Genomic DNA, 16,086 nt, shown 5'->3' on the forward strand with positions numbered 1-16,086 from the left:
ACCAGGATTAACTCAGAATTTGAAGATTATTGCAAAGGTTATTAATAAAAATAGCATGTTGTACATAGTTAACAGGTCAATTGAAAAAACCCGCTGACACATAGATGGTGCTATTAGAATTAAATCCATATATTTTTTAGTTAGCCATAACCCTCAAAAGATGGGTGTATAAATTTGACAACTGTCGGGTAAAAAAATGGATAAAAAGGAATTTCGCGAATTGATCAAATATTGCTTTTTGAAGGGAAAAAATACAGTTGAAGCAAAAAGTTGGCTTGATGCCGAGTTTCCGGACACTGTCCTAGGAAAATCAACCATCAAGGATTGGTAGGCTAAGTTTAGACGTGGTGAAATCAGCTCCGAATACGGTGAATGTAGTGGACGCCCAAAAGAGGTTGTTACCGATGAAAACATTTTAAAAATCCACAAAATGATTTTGAATGACCGTAAATTGAAATTGAATGAACTAGCAGACACTCTAAAGATATCAAATCAACGTGTACATCATATCATTCACGAATATTTGGGTATGAGAAAGCTCTGTGAAAAGTGGGTGTCGCGCGAGATCACTTGACCAAAAACAACGACGAGTTGATGATTCGGAGCAATGTTTGAAGATGATCAAGCGTAACGAACGCGAGTTTTTGCGTCGATATGTGACAATGGATGAAACATGTCTACATCATTTCACTCCGAATTCCAATCGACAGTCATCCGCGTGCACTGCACACGATGAACCTGCTCCAAAGCGTAGGAAATTGCAACAGTCGGCTGGCAAGATTATGGCGTCTGTATTTTGGGATGCGCATGGAATAATGTTCACTGACTACCTTGAAAAAGGAAGAACCATCAACAGCGACTATTACATAACGTTATTGGACCGTTTGTAGGACGAAATCGCCGAAAACGGACGCATTTGAAGAAAAAGAAAGTGTTGCTTCATCAAGACAACGCACAGTGTCAAAAATCCATGAATTGGACTTCGAATTGCTTCCTCATCCACCGTATTCTCCAGATCTGGCCACCAGCGTCTATTTCCTGTTCTTAGATCTCAAAAGAATGCTCGCTGAGAAGAAATTTTCGTTGAAGGAAGGGGTGATCGACGAAACTGAGGCCTATTTTGAAGTAATGGACAAATCGTACTACAAAAATGGTATCGAAAAGTTGGAAGGTCGTTATAGACAGTGTATCCCCTTTGAAAGGAATTATGTTGAATATAAAAAATATTTTTGGGAAAAAAATGTGTTTTACTATGGTATTTAACCAATCTACTACAGATATTTATATTCTACTAATCACAATTTAGTTTCGATAACCAAATACTTTTTCAGGAGAACTTATAGAATGACAATAAATTTTGTTTATGTTCTAATGAAAGATGACGTTCTCGGACTTATTGAAGCAGTTAGTAATAAATATAATAGAAATAACAAATAAAAAATCATTAGGAAATATTTCAATATACATTTTCAATAATATGCCATTCATATCATTAAAAAAAAACAAATATTAATACAAAGTCATTTTAATTATATATTTTACCAAATTAAAACGGGTTTCATCAGATAAAGCCTTTCCATTTCTGGATCAGCCTGGTAATTTTTTTAACCTTTAAAAATAGTTCACAGGCCTCGGTAGCGCAGTAGGCAGCGCGTAAGTCTCATAATCTTAAGGTCGTGAGTTCGATCCTCACCCGGGGCATTACTCTTTTTATTTTTATTCGTTTCATGTTATAAGAATATCTTAATATTGGTAAAAAAATGTTTTATTATATCCTAAGAAATTAAAAAATATTCAGTAGTAAACAAGTTGTTTACCTACAAATAATATTATACATTATAATAACAAATTAATAATGCTTTAGTAAAATAAAAAAATGTCCTGCGATGGCCGGGAATCGAACCCGGATCAACTGCTTGGAAGGCAACTATGCTAACCATTACACCACCATCGCACATTTATTTTGCGCTCAAACAGCATATTAGAACAGAGAGATTTTTGATATTTAAAAAAAAACGAATTGTTTTCAAACTTTTTATAGCACAAGGGAATACATTTTTAATATATTTAAACAATAATTTTTAACCGCTCGAACTGAATTAATATGTACACATATATTATAGTACAGAATATTTTCATATATGAAATGCGATTTCGAAAATTGCAAAATCAAAACAGTAATGCCCCGGGTGAGGATCGAACTCACGACCTTAAGATTATGAGACTTACGCGCTGCCTACTGCGCTACCGAGGCCTGGAAATCTTGGATTTTTAATAGAAATTGGAAACGGAGAAAAATACAACTTCCATTAAAAAAAAACATTTAATTGCATAGTTTGTAATACCAAACAAGCACTTTAACATATAATAAAGTTGATAATTAACTCCTACTAAGGCTACTAAAATCAATATGAATAAAAAATCCAACAAAAATATATTGAATATAAAAAACAAGAAATAATTCTATTAGATCATTGACTAGTCAATGTATAATTAACCTTTATAAAATTAAAATTACCGTATCTGGCTAGAAATATGGTTATACTCTACTTATTTTAAGAGAAAGTAATTATGTTAATATAATCTTCCGGTATTCTACCACATTAGCTAAATGTTCCTTTGTGCGATGGTGGTGTAATGGTTAGCATAGTTGCCTTCCAAGCAGTTGATCCGGGTTCGATTCCCGGCCATCGCATAACTTTTTTCCTTTTTTCAATATCTCTAATTATTGTCATAAAAGATAATTACTCATAATTTTTATTTTCATTACATAGATAATAGAATCGTTATTAATTATTAAACGCTAAATGTCATATAGAAGCTCTCATTATATTATATGGGTCATATTCCAAGTATTTTCTGTTATTCGATATTCTATTTACTAAGTTGAGGGATATCCAAAAAAATGCCAAAAGGATATATAGGAAAATTCGGAATTTTCACTAATAAAAAAAACCATCTCCAGGCCTCGGTAGCGCAGTAGGCAGCGCGTAAGTCTCATAATCTTAAGGTCGTGAGTTCGATCCTCACCCGGGGCACTACTTTTTTTTTCATTATTAAGTATTCTTATGTATTTTTATATTACGTTACTAATATTCTATTTGTTTTGTTATTTTTTATTATTCGGTTTGTCTTGTTTTGAAGATGATTTATTTAATCTGACCTCTCAAAATATGTATGTTATGAACAATATTTTTATTTATTCTATAATATTAAATTATTTACATAGTATATTTACATGGTGTTAACTAAAAATTGTATGTATGTATAATGTATTTTGTTAACTATATCATTTTAAGAACGTGTACAAGCGGGTGTTAATTTAAGCCTTCTGCTATTGGCAACCCTCTATTTTAACTTAGTAATTATGTCATTATAAGGCAACACCTTTCCAAAACACCGAAATGCTCGTATCCTATAAAATGAGGGTTTTACGATTATAATTTCAGTCATATGGAACTAACGAACGTCTTGATTTATGTTAAGTTACTTGTGCGTTCTGAAATAGGTTGCGTCTTGGAATTGGATGTAAATCTGTCGGGCATACAATTTAACCCAGAGAACAAAAGAATAGCGTTTAAAAGGTTCCAACGATAGAAAGGCTGATCGAGCAACTTGTGGTATTGACAATATTGTATTATATTGTTTTATTTTTGAACATTGACACTTGGTAAACCTCTTCTAAGAAATTAATCGTTTCTTTCTCGAGGAGAGTCGAGAAATATTGAAATATTTTGGCTGAAAATTGATGTTTTCATTTAAAAGTGACCATATGGGGTAGAAATATGCTTTGATGGTATATAAATATATCAGCTTATTGTGGCCATTGTGGAATATAAATCAACTTTAATATCAATTTCTCCATCAGATTTAATCAGTAAATTGTTATTTTTAAATAATAAATATAAACAATAATATAGAACCTAAACAAATCCTAAAAACTAAACATGTACAATAATCATAAATACTAAATAAACATTAAACGTATACCTGATCATAGAAAAACACGAATCCATGGTATAATTAAAAATGACCACACAATAACTACTAAAGCTTCTTTAACTAAAATAAATGCTTTATTTTATTATTGAACGGAAATATTTTTTAACAAAAATCGAGAGAGTACAGTCAAAAATATTTTACTATTTATCATTCACAATTTTAATATTTTTACCCTATTTCATTAATAATAAATAAATATCGTTCCAGAATACTGCTGTATTAATATAGAGTATATTGTTATTTACAAGCAAACTACCAAAAAAATCATAAAACTATATATATTACATATAAATCTATGTAAACATAAATTGGGTACATTTTTGTCAAGATCGACAGAGAATGATAAAAATCAGTCGAATGAAACTAATAGAACCAAAAATAATAACTTAAAGTACACGACTGAAACAGTCGATAGTAAACTGTAACAAAATCAGTCGAACCAAATAGCGATTGAATCAGTCAATAGTAAAAAATAGTCAATTAGTAAACAGTTGATAATGAATTTCAGTCGAAAGTTGCCATGCAATATCTATTTCCTATATATATCTATCTATTTCTATTAGTAACAATTTATCATAGCCAGTTGAGTACAAAATGCTTAGTAAATACAACTTTGTGACTGTTGATTACTGTCATCAAGACATATCATATAACATCATATAGACATTTTATCTTATTTGGGCATCATTGGAATTAACACTGCACAGTTTTCTGCAAAAATTACCACATTTCTGGTTTCTTAGCCTTTATAAAGTTTACATTAATATATATCGAAGATCTTAGTTTAGAATCATCGAAAACTTATTGTAACAAGCTTTCTGGAAACAATGACGATTGTTCCTCTTACGTTCCTATTGTTTCTTTTAAACTTTTTACAACATGTCACTTTGGTACATTCAAACTTGCAACATTATATATATGTCTTATCTCTTATAACTTCTTATCTGGCACTGTTAGAAACTCTCACTAATGTGCCTCCATTCCAATTAGTAATTTTTCGATGCTTTTTTAACTTACGTTTTATTCCCACTAGGTGGAAAATAATGTATGTAAAATCAGAGAACATCAGAGAATCGTAAAGAGAATGGACCAAATGAGGATATCGAAAAATCATTTCTGGACGACAAATGATTTTTTAAAACCATTCCTACTATTCTTCTTATTTTCTTAACGATAGCTCAAGTGTTGTTTTTTGGTGATATTGTTACTCAAATTATAACTCCAAGATGCTTCATTTACACATCTCACCTTGTTTCATTTTATAACCACTAAAATACATTCAAGCTACTACAAGTGTGTTTAAGAGCACTCCGGTTCATTTGATACTTCAATATTCTGCTAATAAACTGTTTTGTTTGTTACTTTTTTATTTTAACACGCAAATATGTTTGGTATCAATAAAGAATGTAAAGTTTGCCCAAATATTACAGTCAAGAGGACAGAAATATAACTTAGTTTTGCTTCCATTTAAATAATTAATCACAATTCATAATTTATAACGGACCCTTTAACTTAACTAATACTGTAATAGTGAAAAGATTCAGTTAAAGTTAAAGTATAGATATTCCAGTAAAACAGCCAATGCACGTCAAATATACTGTCAAATGGAGATTATAAAAATGTAAAATTCGTGTTAAACTCCGAACGGATTTTCCTTCTCATTTTATTCTAGTTAAAAAGAGTCAAAATGCTGTTTGATGCGTCGGCATATGTAACCAAATCAGTCGACACTGTTGTCAAGTGTCTACAAAATTCTTCAAAACATTATCCATAATAATTAGAGCTTATAAACAGACAAAGGCTATAAACGTGCATTGTCTGTTTTATTGGATGGTGTAATATTTTATTGGATGGAGAGTTATAGTTAATACCCCACTCTTAAAAATTGAATGCTGAACCTTTTTAGATTATCGAAATAGAAATATTTGAAATAAGTCGAGATGTAGAACCTTATCCACAATGGAATATATAGATCGTTAGCTATTTTCGGTATGTTACTTGATTTTATTCCCGAAGTACCAATTGAAACAACGATAAACCGCTAAAATAAAATATAGAAAGTCGAATTAGTCTAGTATCAGTTTTTGCTTAGGTCTTTGCACCAACTATTGTATTACTATACCAACTAAAGTACAATTCGTAAAAAAGTTCGTGATTTAAACCTGCGTCAATACAAGCTACAAGCTCGGTACTATTAGTTAACAATAAACGGTTCTTGTGGAACAAACGCACGATAAATAAACCGCGGCAGTTTTTTTCTCTCGCTTTTAGATAAACATCGGGTATAAATCTTCGAAACACGTGTATCCAAAGCTCCAACAGGTTCAATTTTTTTCGGGTCTCTTTTTGGAACACGTCTTTTCGCCATCTTTGAACCGTTTAGACATCGAAATAATGGTGAAAACGCGATTTTAAACATTCTCCGATCGATTGTGGAACACTCGTACCAACCAGCGAGATACTGGGTACTCAGACAAGATACTGGGTAAACATAGACGTACACAAAATATATCATTACTGTTTCTAATAGTTTCATTATATTTTGAGATGTCGTATTCTTTTTAAGATGACAAAATTCAAAATTAGATTGATTGACAAAAATTGACAAAATAAGAAGATTTGTGACAATGTACCTACAGTACGACTAATAATACAATAAAGAACTGATTTATTTGAAACGAACATTGAGAAAAAGCTTTACCAATCAAGCGACCTTAAAACTACAAAATCCGTGAATCCGTTTGTTTTTTTATATATCGTGCTACATAGCAAACTGTTTCCTTGTATCTATAATCTAATATGTTGTCAAATTTTCATACATTAGAAATATCTTTGGCTGAGTTGAGTAGCCACTGATGCCATCCTCATCTTCGGTCTGGGAATCGTGTTGCTAGATCTGGCATAGACTGCCCATTACTTCTTCTGAGTGTAAAGGTTACTTGAACCAACTTATATGTATAGACTTTAATATGCCACTACTCCAACCATGCTTCAATCAGTCAGGTGTAGTTGGTGCCTTTCAGATGCAATCTTACTATATATTATGATTGACGATTGAAGAATGATGAAGTTTAGACGTGGTAAAATTAGCACCGAAGACGATGAAAGCAACGGACGCCCAAAAAAGGTTGTTACCGACGAAAATATTTAAAAAATCCTCAAAATGATTTTGAATGACCGCAAATTGAAGTTGAATGAAATAGCAGACACTCTAAAGATATCATCTGAATATATATATCATATATATCATATCATTCACGAATATTTGGGTATGAGAAAGCTCTGTGCAAAGTGGGTGCCGGGTGAGCTCACTTTTGACCAAAAACAACGACGACTTGATGATTCGGAGCAGTGTTTGAAGATGATTAAGCGTAAAAAACCCGAATTTTTGCGTCGATATGTGACAATGGATGAAACATGGCTCCATCATTTCACTCTGAAGTCCAATCGAGTGGACTGCACACGATAAACCCGCCCCAAAGCGTGGGAAAACGCAACAGTCGGCTGGCAAGGTTATGGCGTCTGTATTTTGGGATGCGCATGGAATAATTTTCATTGATTACCTTGAATAAAGAAGGACCATCAACAGCGATTTTTACATAGCGTTATTGGATCGTTTGAAGGACGAAATCGCAATCGGAAAATATAAAGTGCTGCTTCACCAAGACAATGCACTGTATCACAAGTCAGTCAAAATAATGGCAAAAATTCATGAATTAGGCTTCGAATTTCTTCCTTGAAGGGAATTATGTTGAATAAAAAAGAATGATTTTGTTAAAAAATATTTTTTACTATGGTAGGCCGGGAACATTTCAATTGACCTGTTATTGTATAACATAATATGCAGACATATGACATAATATGCAGAAATCATCCCAGAAAATATCCGGTCTTATCCGTCGTGATTAGTACCCTAATTGGGCTCATTCGCCTTGACGGATTTTGTACTTTTGCCTTTTGGACAATCACAAACATAAATTTACGATCATGTCCCTGTAGGATTCGAACCCGTGACTATCGCAACGATATGAAGACCGTTCTGCCGCCTTGACGTTACGCCAACCAAGTCGACCTGACGTTTGACATGGAAAAAACATATAGTTACAAAACGCAAACAGCTTGGGCTTAAACTAAACCAAATATACTGGCTGATAGGGCGTAAATCTAAATTATCATTAGATAACAAGGTTTCACTGTATAAGTTTAAGCATTGAGAATACTAACTAGTAGGGTACTACTAGCAAATCACATAGATATACTCCAGAGCTTCCAAAATAAAGTGTTGCGAGTCATCGTCGATGCCTCATATTACATGTACAACAAACTGATTCAGCGCGATATCCTCATAGAACCTATAATGAGTGTGATTCGGAGTGTTGGTGCGAAGTAACTGAAAGACTATTAGTGTATCCCAATGCACTCGCCAAACGGTTAAATGTGCGCGATGACAGTGAAGGCTCAAACGCATATGAACTGCCATATGAACTGATTAATAGATACATAAAATGAGATTTAATAATCTCTAGAATAAGCTAGAATAGTTTTTAGAATAAGTTAGGATATACTTTAAAATAAATTAGAATAATCACTACATAGTATAAAACAAAGTCGCCTTTTCTGTCCCTATATCCCTATGTGCGCTTAAATCTTTAAAACTACGCAACGGATTTTGATGCGGTTTTTTTTCAGTAGATAGAGTTATTCAAGAGGAAGGTTTATATGTATAATACATGCATAATATACTAAGGCAACATTGCTAATTTTAGAGGTTTCTAACGTGATGTCGTAAATTAACCTATTTTTTTAGGCTTAGGCAATTAGCAAAAACGCTGCCTAACCCTACGAGTTAGATCAAATCAATGTACTACAGTATTGTACACCATAAAAAGGTCTACAAAAAAGTCCGCGATGGTATATGTTTATCTTTTAGGGATATCCCACATTAACCATTTTTATTGTTTACTTTTTACGTGAGAAAATGGCTTATTTACGAAGCTATTTTAAGCAATACGGCATTAATCCTTATCGAATTAAGTACCTTAAATACAGTGTGCAATTAATATAGATCAATATGGTTCCTTACAGCATGTAAATTAAACAAATATTTTCGGAGATATTACAAATTTAAAATTTGCGTTTAAAAATGTGTAATGTAATAAAAATTGTATGAATTTAGATATTCCAAAGATAGCAGGAAATCTTCATAGTAAGTATAGATGAAGAGGAATTGTTTTACTCCAAATTTAATGCGTGCAGGCCAAGGGCAGTAATGAATGAACCAAAAATACTGGATCGATTTTAATCATGTTTTCATTGAGTGACATAGGCATATATATTTTATGCCCGTGCAAAGTCGGAGCGGGCCGCTATGTTTTTATATACAATGTTCATAATTTTTCTGTAGTGTATTTAATTTGGTATCAGCATTGCACTCGTGCGAAGCCGGGGCGGGTCGCTAGTATCTAGAATAAGATTTAGGTTGTAAGTTGTAGAGTAGATCACTTACTGAAGTGATCTACTGTACAACTTATCATATAATAATACTTATTGCCCACTGGCAGATTATTGACGTTCTAGGAGACTAATTAAAAAAAAAGTCGACCTATCTTTGTTATTGTTTTAATATGAAGGATTTTGTTCATATTTTACATCCGGATTTCACAACCAACCGATCTCAACGAAACGGTGTATTACTTTGAAATAATTAACGACTTAACGACGATTCAATTTTATAATAAATTAGACATCGTGATGGAAATTATCTCGTACCAATCAGTGTTCATCAAGCCTTTGTGGTACCTTAACCCCGCCATGATACAATTTAAAATAGTAAATTGTTTTAATAAATCAGTACGACTCTGAGAAATTGGTTCGTGTTTAGGCACGTTTTTTACCTTCCTTCCTAGGTCGCGATCACTATCGAACATCAGTAGGATGTCAATTGGAGAGGTCCTATCATAAATACGATCAATTTGTTTATTCTATTACTATTAAGGAGCATATTTGAGAACAGCTCGTTCGAATTATTACATTCGAATTGTACGTAATAATCGCATTGTAAGAGATGGATATGCTAATCCAGTTAGAATGCGAGCAAAAACAAGTACCGTTTTCTCATAATTTTATCTCAAGAACGGATCTGATGTTGGTTGAGCTCAAAAAACCGTATAACAGATGATCCAATTTCGGAGCTGCCTAAATAATAAAACGTTTACAAATAACCGTCGGAATATTTTTAATATTCGTTTTTTTTCTCTCTCTCTCAATCTTGCTGGCTGGTTTGATGGCGATTGTGATGACTTCGAAATATGACAAATCAATTTGCTGGTAATAACGGGCATTATTTTCAATTTAACAACTCATATTGTTTGATATAAGAAAGAAAAATTATTAGAACTTAACATTATTAAGTTGGTAATAAGAAATACTACATAATTGGTTCTGTTCTTTCAAAATTTGATATCAATTGTGAATACGAATTCTAAACTGTTCATCTGAATGAATTTTACAATAAATCCTTAGAATGTCCAATAATGTTTTAGTGGTCGACATGTTTTAGAGAAATAATCAACAAAATCCACATACTGTTCGAAAAGATGTGGACCGATTCGGCTTATTTTGATTTTGATATATTTGTAGAATTCCAGTGAAAGCTTATATGGTAAGAATACATGGAATAATTAGGTGAAAAATGGTAAAAACAGCATCGACCCATTAAAACTTTTGCACGATTTATATTTCATGCAAATGTAAGTATTTTTTGATAGGTACAGCGTATACATGTAAAATATAATAAGATATATGTTAAGTATGAAATATACTCTATTCAAAGTTTTTCTGTGTATACGTCATCATAATGTTTAATGTATTGCCTATCGCAATTTGTAAATTTGTTTCAGAATCAGACAATAATTTCCATCTCATTATATTCCAATTAAAAAGAGACATATTGCTGTCTGATAAGTTCGAACGTGAAACCGAACTAGCCTGTCAAAGTCGTACGGTTGTCAAACATATGTAAAATTATTCAAAATATTAGTTATAATTACTACGGGTTATAAACCGGCAAACGTTATTTTAAAGCTTTGATTATTTCGATAAATTTTAAATGGCTACTTAATATATCATATTACTTTGTTTGAAAATGCAAAAAACAATAGGTAGTCGAGGAACGAGATAATGGAGGCCCCCTTTTGCCCGTAAATTCCGTTAGAGAGGTAAATATTAATGATATTAAATATTAAAAGTTGCTGCAATCTCATGTTATTGAAAATGCTGAATATTAGTGTGGGTACTGTGAGTAACATCGCTTACAAAATGAAGAACAATATGTTAGTTTCAACCAAGAAAACCCGTCTAGTGGTACGAAGTAGCAAGTGGATGACGAATCTTGACCATCTTAATGTTAGCTCTATTTGAGATCAAAAATACGAAATGTATAAGAACAGTGAGCTATTTTATCGATATAAATAAAATTTAATAAAATTATTTGAGAGAAACTTGTTGGAAAGTATACATAAAAGAGTTGGGGGACATGCAGTTTTTTGATGGATGTAAGTAAGACATCCCTTCATACACTTTTACCGATCTTAGGATTTAAATGATGTAAATATAACCCTACAAGAGATCTAATGAAACTTCCAAACATTGACTTCAAGAGAATCAAAAAGAATCATTCAAAAAGAATTCAATGTTTAAAGGCCTACAATAAAATCAAGGAAGATAAAGTATTTGACTATGTCTATCTTGATGAAACTTGAATATTTCAAAATGATTTATTGGGGCACTCTTGGCAACACATTTTTATAAAGAGAACAAAAAATTTATGGAAAAAAAAAATTATAATAGCTTTGGTTAAGTTTTGTTGGTCATAATATGTATTAATAATTAATTGCAGATATATTGTTACCACTATTAAATGTTTCACCAGGTTTCAAGAGTTCGAAGTACACCACCCTGCTCTGGTTCCAACCCACGCATAGCATAGTCTTGCGACCAAAACGATTTAGCCTTGGATCTTCGGCTTCCCCAGGTGATAACAATGATTTTTTGCTCACTCACCACCTTTCGATGCAGAAATGACTTCCGATCATATATTTGACGCAGCATTTCATAGACGATTTTTCGATTTTCTATTTACCTGTCGTTCAATTGATGTTGATTGTCGGGTTGTTTAAGTTGGGTCTTCATCCAATAACCCTTGCAGTTTCGCATCTTGAAACTCTTTTGGTCTACCAGCACGTTATTTGTCGTACATATCGAAATCACCACTTTTGCATTTTCTAAACCACACCTCACATGTTTTTAAGATTAAAGGATGCTCACCGTAATTTTCTGCCACAAAACAATGACCTTGAGCAGCATTTTTTTTTATTATATAAGAAAAGTAATGCGTGCCGCCAATGCACTTTTTCTAGGACGGTATCAGTTTTGCAGCTTCATGTCACTAGAATAAAATGATACATGTGTCATATTATAACATTACACACTTGAGCCTAGCGGCATCTGGTAGAAAAACCAGTACTGAGTTTCCGGTACAGCTGGTAATTGAAATTGAACTAAAAGCATCTAACGTAAATTGTCATCATTGAGAAGGCAATGTAATAAATAACAAAATAAGAATTTTCGATTACAACCAATTATGTGACAAATATATAGTTTAATAAATTCTTTAATCAGTTAAATCATTTTGTCTAGATCAAGAGATTTTTTCAAATAAAATTCAGTTTTTTCGATTCCAAATCCATCTGGCACTAGGAAAAGAAAGAAAAAAGCGATATGGCCGATAACCCATTAATTGTATATATAAGACATAACATAGCCGATATTTTATAAAACATTTTCTCATAAAGAAACAAATGGTTCCTACAAGACACCATATCCATTCAGGTAGCCCGAAGATTAAAGAAAGCGATAGAAAATAATTAAACTCCAAGCGCAATTTGTAACCTATGAAATCGTTAACAAATATATATTGTAATAAATTCATCATTAATATAAATTATTAATAAACAATATCATCAATTAAATTATTTTTGTCTAGATTAAAAGATTGTTTCAAAGGACATTCTTTTTTTCAATGCTTAGTCCATCCAACTCCGGGAAGAGAAATAAGGGAAGAAACGATATGACAGATAGCCCATTAATTGAGATAAAACTCATGATTCTAAACAAAAGAAATTTCCAAATAAATGATAATTGAAATTTAGAATTCACCATTTTTTAGTTCATTTAAAAAATAACATACTTTCATAATATGAAATTTAAAAACAATGAAAAGTAAAGACACCATATCCATTCAGGTAGCCCGAAGATTAAAGAATGCGATAGAAAACAATTAATATCCAAAACCAATTTGTCTATAAAATTCGTAATCGATGAAATCGTGAAATCTATCCAGCGATTTGACTGAAGCAGGACGTGACAACGCGTCTTTCCCAAAATTAATTACCCGAGACCATTAGATCTAATCAACGAATCACCTGTCGCTCTAAATTAAACACCATCGAAAAACATCATCGTTTGTGTGTTTAATTATCATCTTATGGGAACGGTTCTCTGATCGAACAGGCATCCGATCGACAAAAACTATTACGTGCATTGATAATCTCTGAACGTATATCTAAGATGAGGGTGGGATAAAAAAAGAAATAACTTCAGATATCCCTACCATACTGTGGTGGTTGCTTGGACAACAGTCTAGACAATAAATTATTATATACACAAATACTAAAGCCAGTATAAACATACAATATGTAACCGGTTACACAAGGAAATCAATATCAATATGTTCCAAACTTGCCAAAACCATAGAGAAATAGAGATTTAACTTCATACGAAATATTGGCGAAATGTTTTGCGACGTCCAACATGTAGAAGTCGCTACCTTTAACATATTATTCAGGGGTGTGCAACTGCAATGCTAAGTAGTGGGGCAAAGTTTCGCTTAGTCCAATCATTGGCGGCGCTGACAACGAGAATTTGATTGGTTAGTTTAAAATAGTTATGTAGAAATCTGTAAGGAAAATACTTTGCTTTGATTGGTCTGCCATTTCCCCTGACTATTTTGTGACGTCACACTTACTGACCAATAGTGTTTAAATAAAAATCAAATTTAAATTTTAAAATTAATTTATTAAAATAAAATCCTATACAGAGTTCTAACTTATCTTGATATATTGAAGGTAAACTTTAAATCCTTCCCTGTTGATATTACATTAACTTCATTAAACCAAAAATACAATCACACCTCATAATAACTTAAAATTTGGTCTTGAAAATCATTATGGATTGGGCAGTTGAAACACTAAAAATTTATGTGTTTTTTAAAAATATTTAGATTTTAGAGTATTTAATCTGTGGAACTACTTAATATAGAATATAGACAAATATTGCATGTTGTCTCTTTTTCAGAAGTTTTGTTAAATAGCCTGAAATAAGACTAAAATACAATATTAGACTCATTTTCCTCAGATCAAAATTCTCTGGAACTGAAAATATAGACTCAACTGGTGATTTAACAACATCAAGCGGTACTAGATCTCCCGTTAAAAAAGAATTTAAGTTATCTAACATGTTCATCTTATTCACAATTTTCTCCGGGAGAATGATGTGAAAAAATTGAGGTGATGAGCCCTTTTAAAAATTTCTCGAACATACTAGGGGAAGGATGCTGTTTCTACCTCCATGACCTCTAATAGATCCAACAAAATTCTTTAAGCATTCTTGGTTAAGATTTGTTAAACAAATGTAGTTATTTGTAAATTTAGACAAAATATATTTCTTTAAGGTAATAAATCCCCTACAAGTAGGAATTAAATTTATTGATGGCACAATAACAAATATTTTCTTAACAAGGCAATCAAATTTAAATATATAATTCCTCTACTATAAAATGATTGAACACTGATTGTTCTAAAAAGTTAAAGTATTGCAAATATTTTAGGGATATCTTACAATTAAAAGTAGTATTTATTACTACTAATTATCCAGTTATATTAATTGTTACCTTCTTGTAAGACTTCTTTATGTGGAGACATCACACTGACAGCATACGAACAACTTGGTAGATTAATTAAATTTTATTACTACTAACATCTTCATAAGGTTTTGAATTTCTGTAAACAACAATATATAAACAGACATATAGTAGATATATAATTTTATATGTACCTGATAAAACCAATGATGGATATGCATTTACCCTAATACCTGTTCGTGAAGGAAGGATAATTCTAAATTTTTCACTAAAATGTCCATCACAAACACCACGACGTTGATATATTTGCATTGTGGTTTATCTAGGTAACTTACTACTATTTACTTGATCAACCCATTTTTGGAAAGGAGCGAGATCGTTCTTTGGGAAACGATGTCTAATTTTCGTAGTAGAATTTTACCCCGGTACACTACATCTTTTACTACACTGACGCATTGTCATCAATTTTTATATTATTACTCCATAATAATTAATGTAAAACAGAAAATATGCACAACGTAAAACGAAAATTTCGTGATCTAAACAAAAACCATAACCTACAAACAACAAACATAAAAATGGACGCCCATTGAAAATGCTAATTTCACACAATTTGATCGACCAATCACATTTCATGTTAGTGGCGGCACCAGGAATTTAAACTAGCCAATCAAAATTTGCGATCGCAGCGCTACAGTTGATTGAACTAAACAAAACATTTCCCCAAGGTCGCCTATACCGGAAAATGTCTATTTTTTCTATGATATTATTTGCTTTATTCGCTATGCTAAAAGCCGCGATGGAATCTGATTTGTTCATTTCGTTCTATGGTTTCCTTTTTTTGCACGCCATTTTCACTGTGCCCTATATAGAGAACAGTGTGGTTAGCTTTTAATAACTTTTATACATTAAATTATTATTTTACTTTACTACTATACACAAGTCTGTTGTTGAAATGCATGCCCGTTCTAGGAAGTGATGTGTGTCCGGATACACAGATACTGAGGAAAAGCATCATCGTTTTCCGTTAAAAAAGCGATCTTTAAGAAATGAGTAAAAAACATTAAAAATCCTAAACTGGTTGGTTTAAACATGAAACAGATTTA

The 16,086-nt window shown here is 32.0% G+C and overlaps 1 long non-coding RNA gene and 5 other non-coding genes across 6 annotated transcripts; 3 read left to right on the forward strand and 3 right to left on the reverse strand.

Moving 5' to 3' along the window:
• The first annotated feature begins 1,628 nt into the window (after nucleotides 1–1,628).
• Nucleotides 1,629–1,701, forward strand: TRNAM-CAU (transfer RNA methionine (anticodon CAU)). Its single transcript has one exon. It is a non-coding gene; the product is annotated as a tRNA-Met (tRNA).
• A 181-nt stretch (nucleotides 1,702–1,882) lies between these two features.
• On the reverse strand, nucleotides 1,883–1,954 carry TRNAG-UCC (transfer RNA glycine (anticodon UCC)). Its single transcript has one exon. It is a non-coding gene; the product is annotated as a tRNA-Gly (tRNA).
• Nucleotides 1,955–2,181: 227 nt separating this feature from the next.
• TRNAM-CAU (transfer RNA methionine (anticodon CAU)) lies at nucleotides 2,182–2,254 on the reverse strand. The gene has a single exon. It is a non-coding gene; the product is annotated as a tRNA-Met (tRNA).
• A 369-nt stretch (nucleotides 2,255–2,623) lies between these two features.
• Nucleotides 2,624–2,695, forward strand: TRNAG-UCC (transfer RNA glycine (anticodon UCC)). The gene has a single exon. It is a non-coding gene; the product is annotated as a tRNA-Gly (tRNA).
• A 270-nt stretch (nucleotides 2,696–2,965) lies between these two features.
• On the forward strand, nucleotides 2,966–3,038 carry TRNAM-CAU (transfer RNA methionine (anticodon CAU)). Its single transcript has one exon. It is a non-coding gene; the product is annotated as a tRNA-Met (tRNA).
• Nucleotides 3,039–14,808: 11,770 nt separating this feature from the next.
• On the reverse strand, nucleotides 14,809–15,357 carry LOC143193369 (uncharacterized). Its single transcript, XR_013004997.1, has 3 exons — nucleotides 15,316–15,357; nucleotides 15,175–15,248; nucleotides 14,809–15,119 (listed from the first exon to the last, which is right to left on the reverse strand). It is a non-coding gene; the product is annotated as an uncharacterized LOC143193369 (long non-coding RNA).
• Between the last annotated feature and the right edge of the window lie 729 nt (nucleotides 15,358–16,086).

This window comes from Rhynchophorus ferrugineus, unplaced genomic scaffold, assembly GCF_030347505.1.
Source record: "Rhynchophorus ferrugineus isolate W39M unplaced genomic scaffold, kcgeb_rfMv2 rfM3, whole genome shotgun sequence".
NCBI lineage: Eukaryota > Metazoa > Arthropoda > Insecta > Coleoptera > Curculionidae > Rhynchophorus > Rhynchophorus ferrugineus.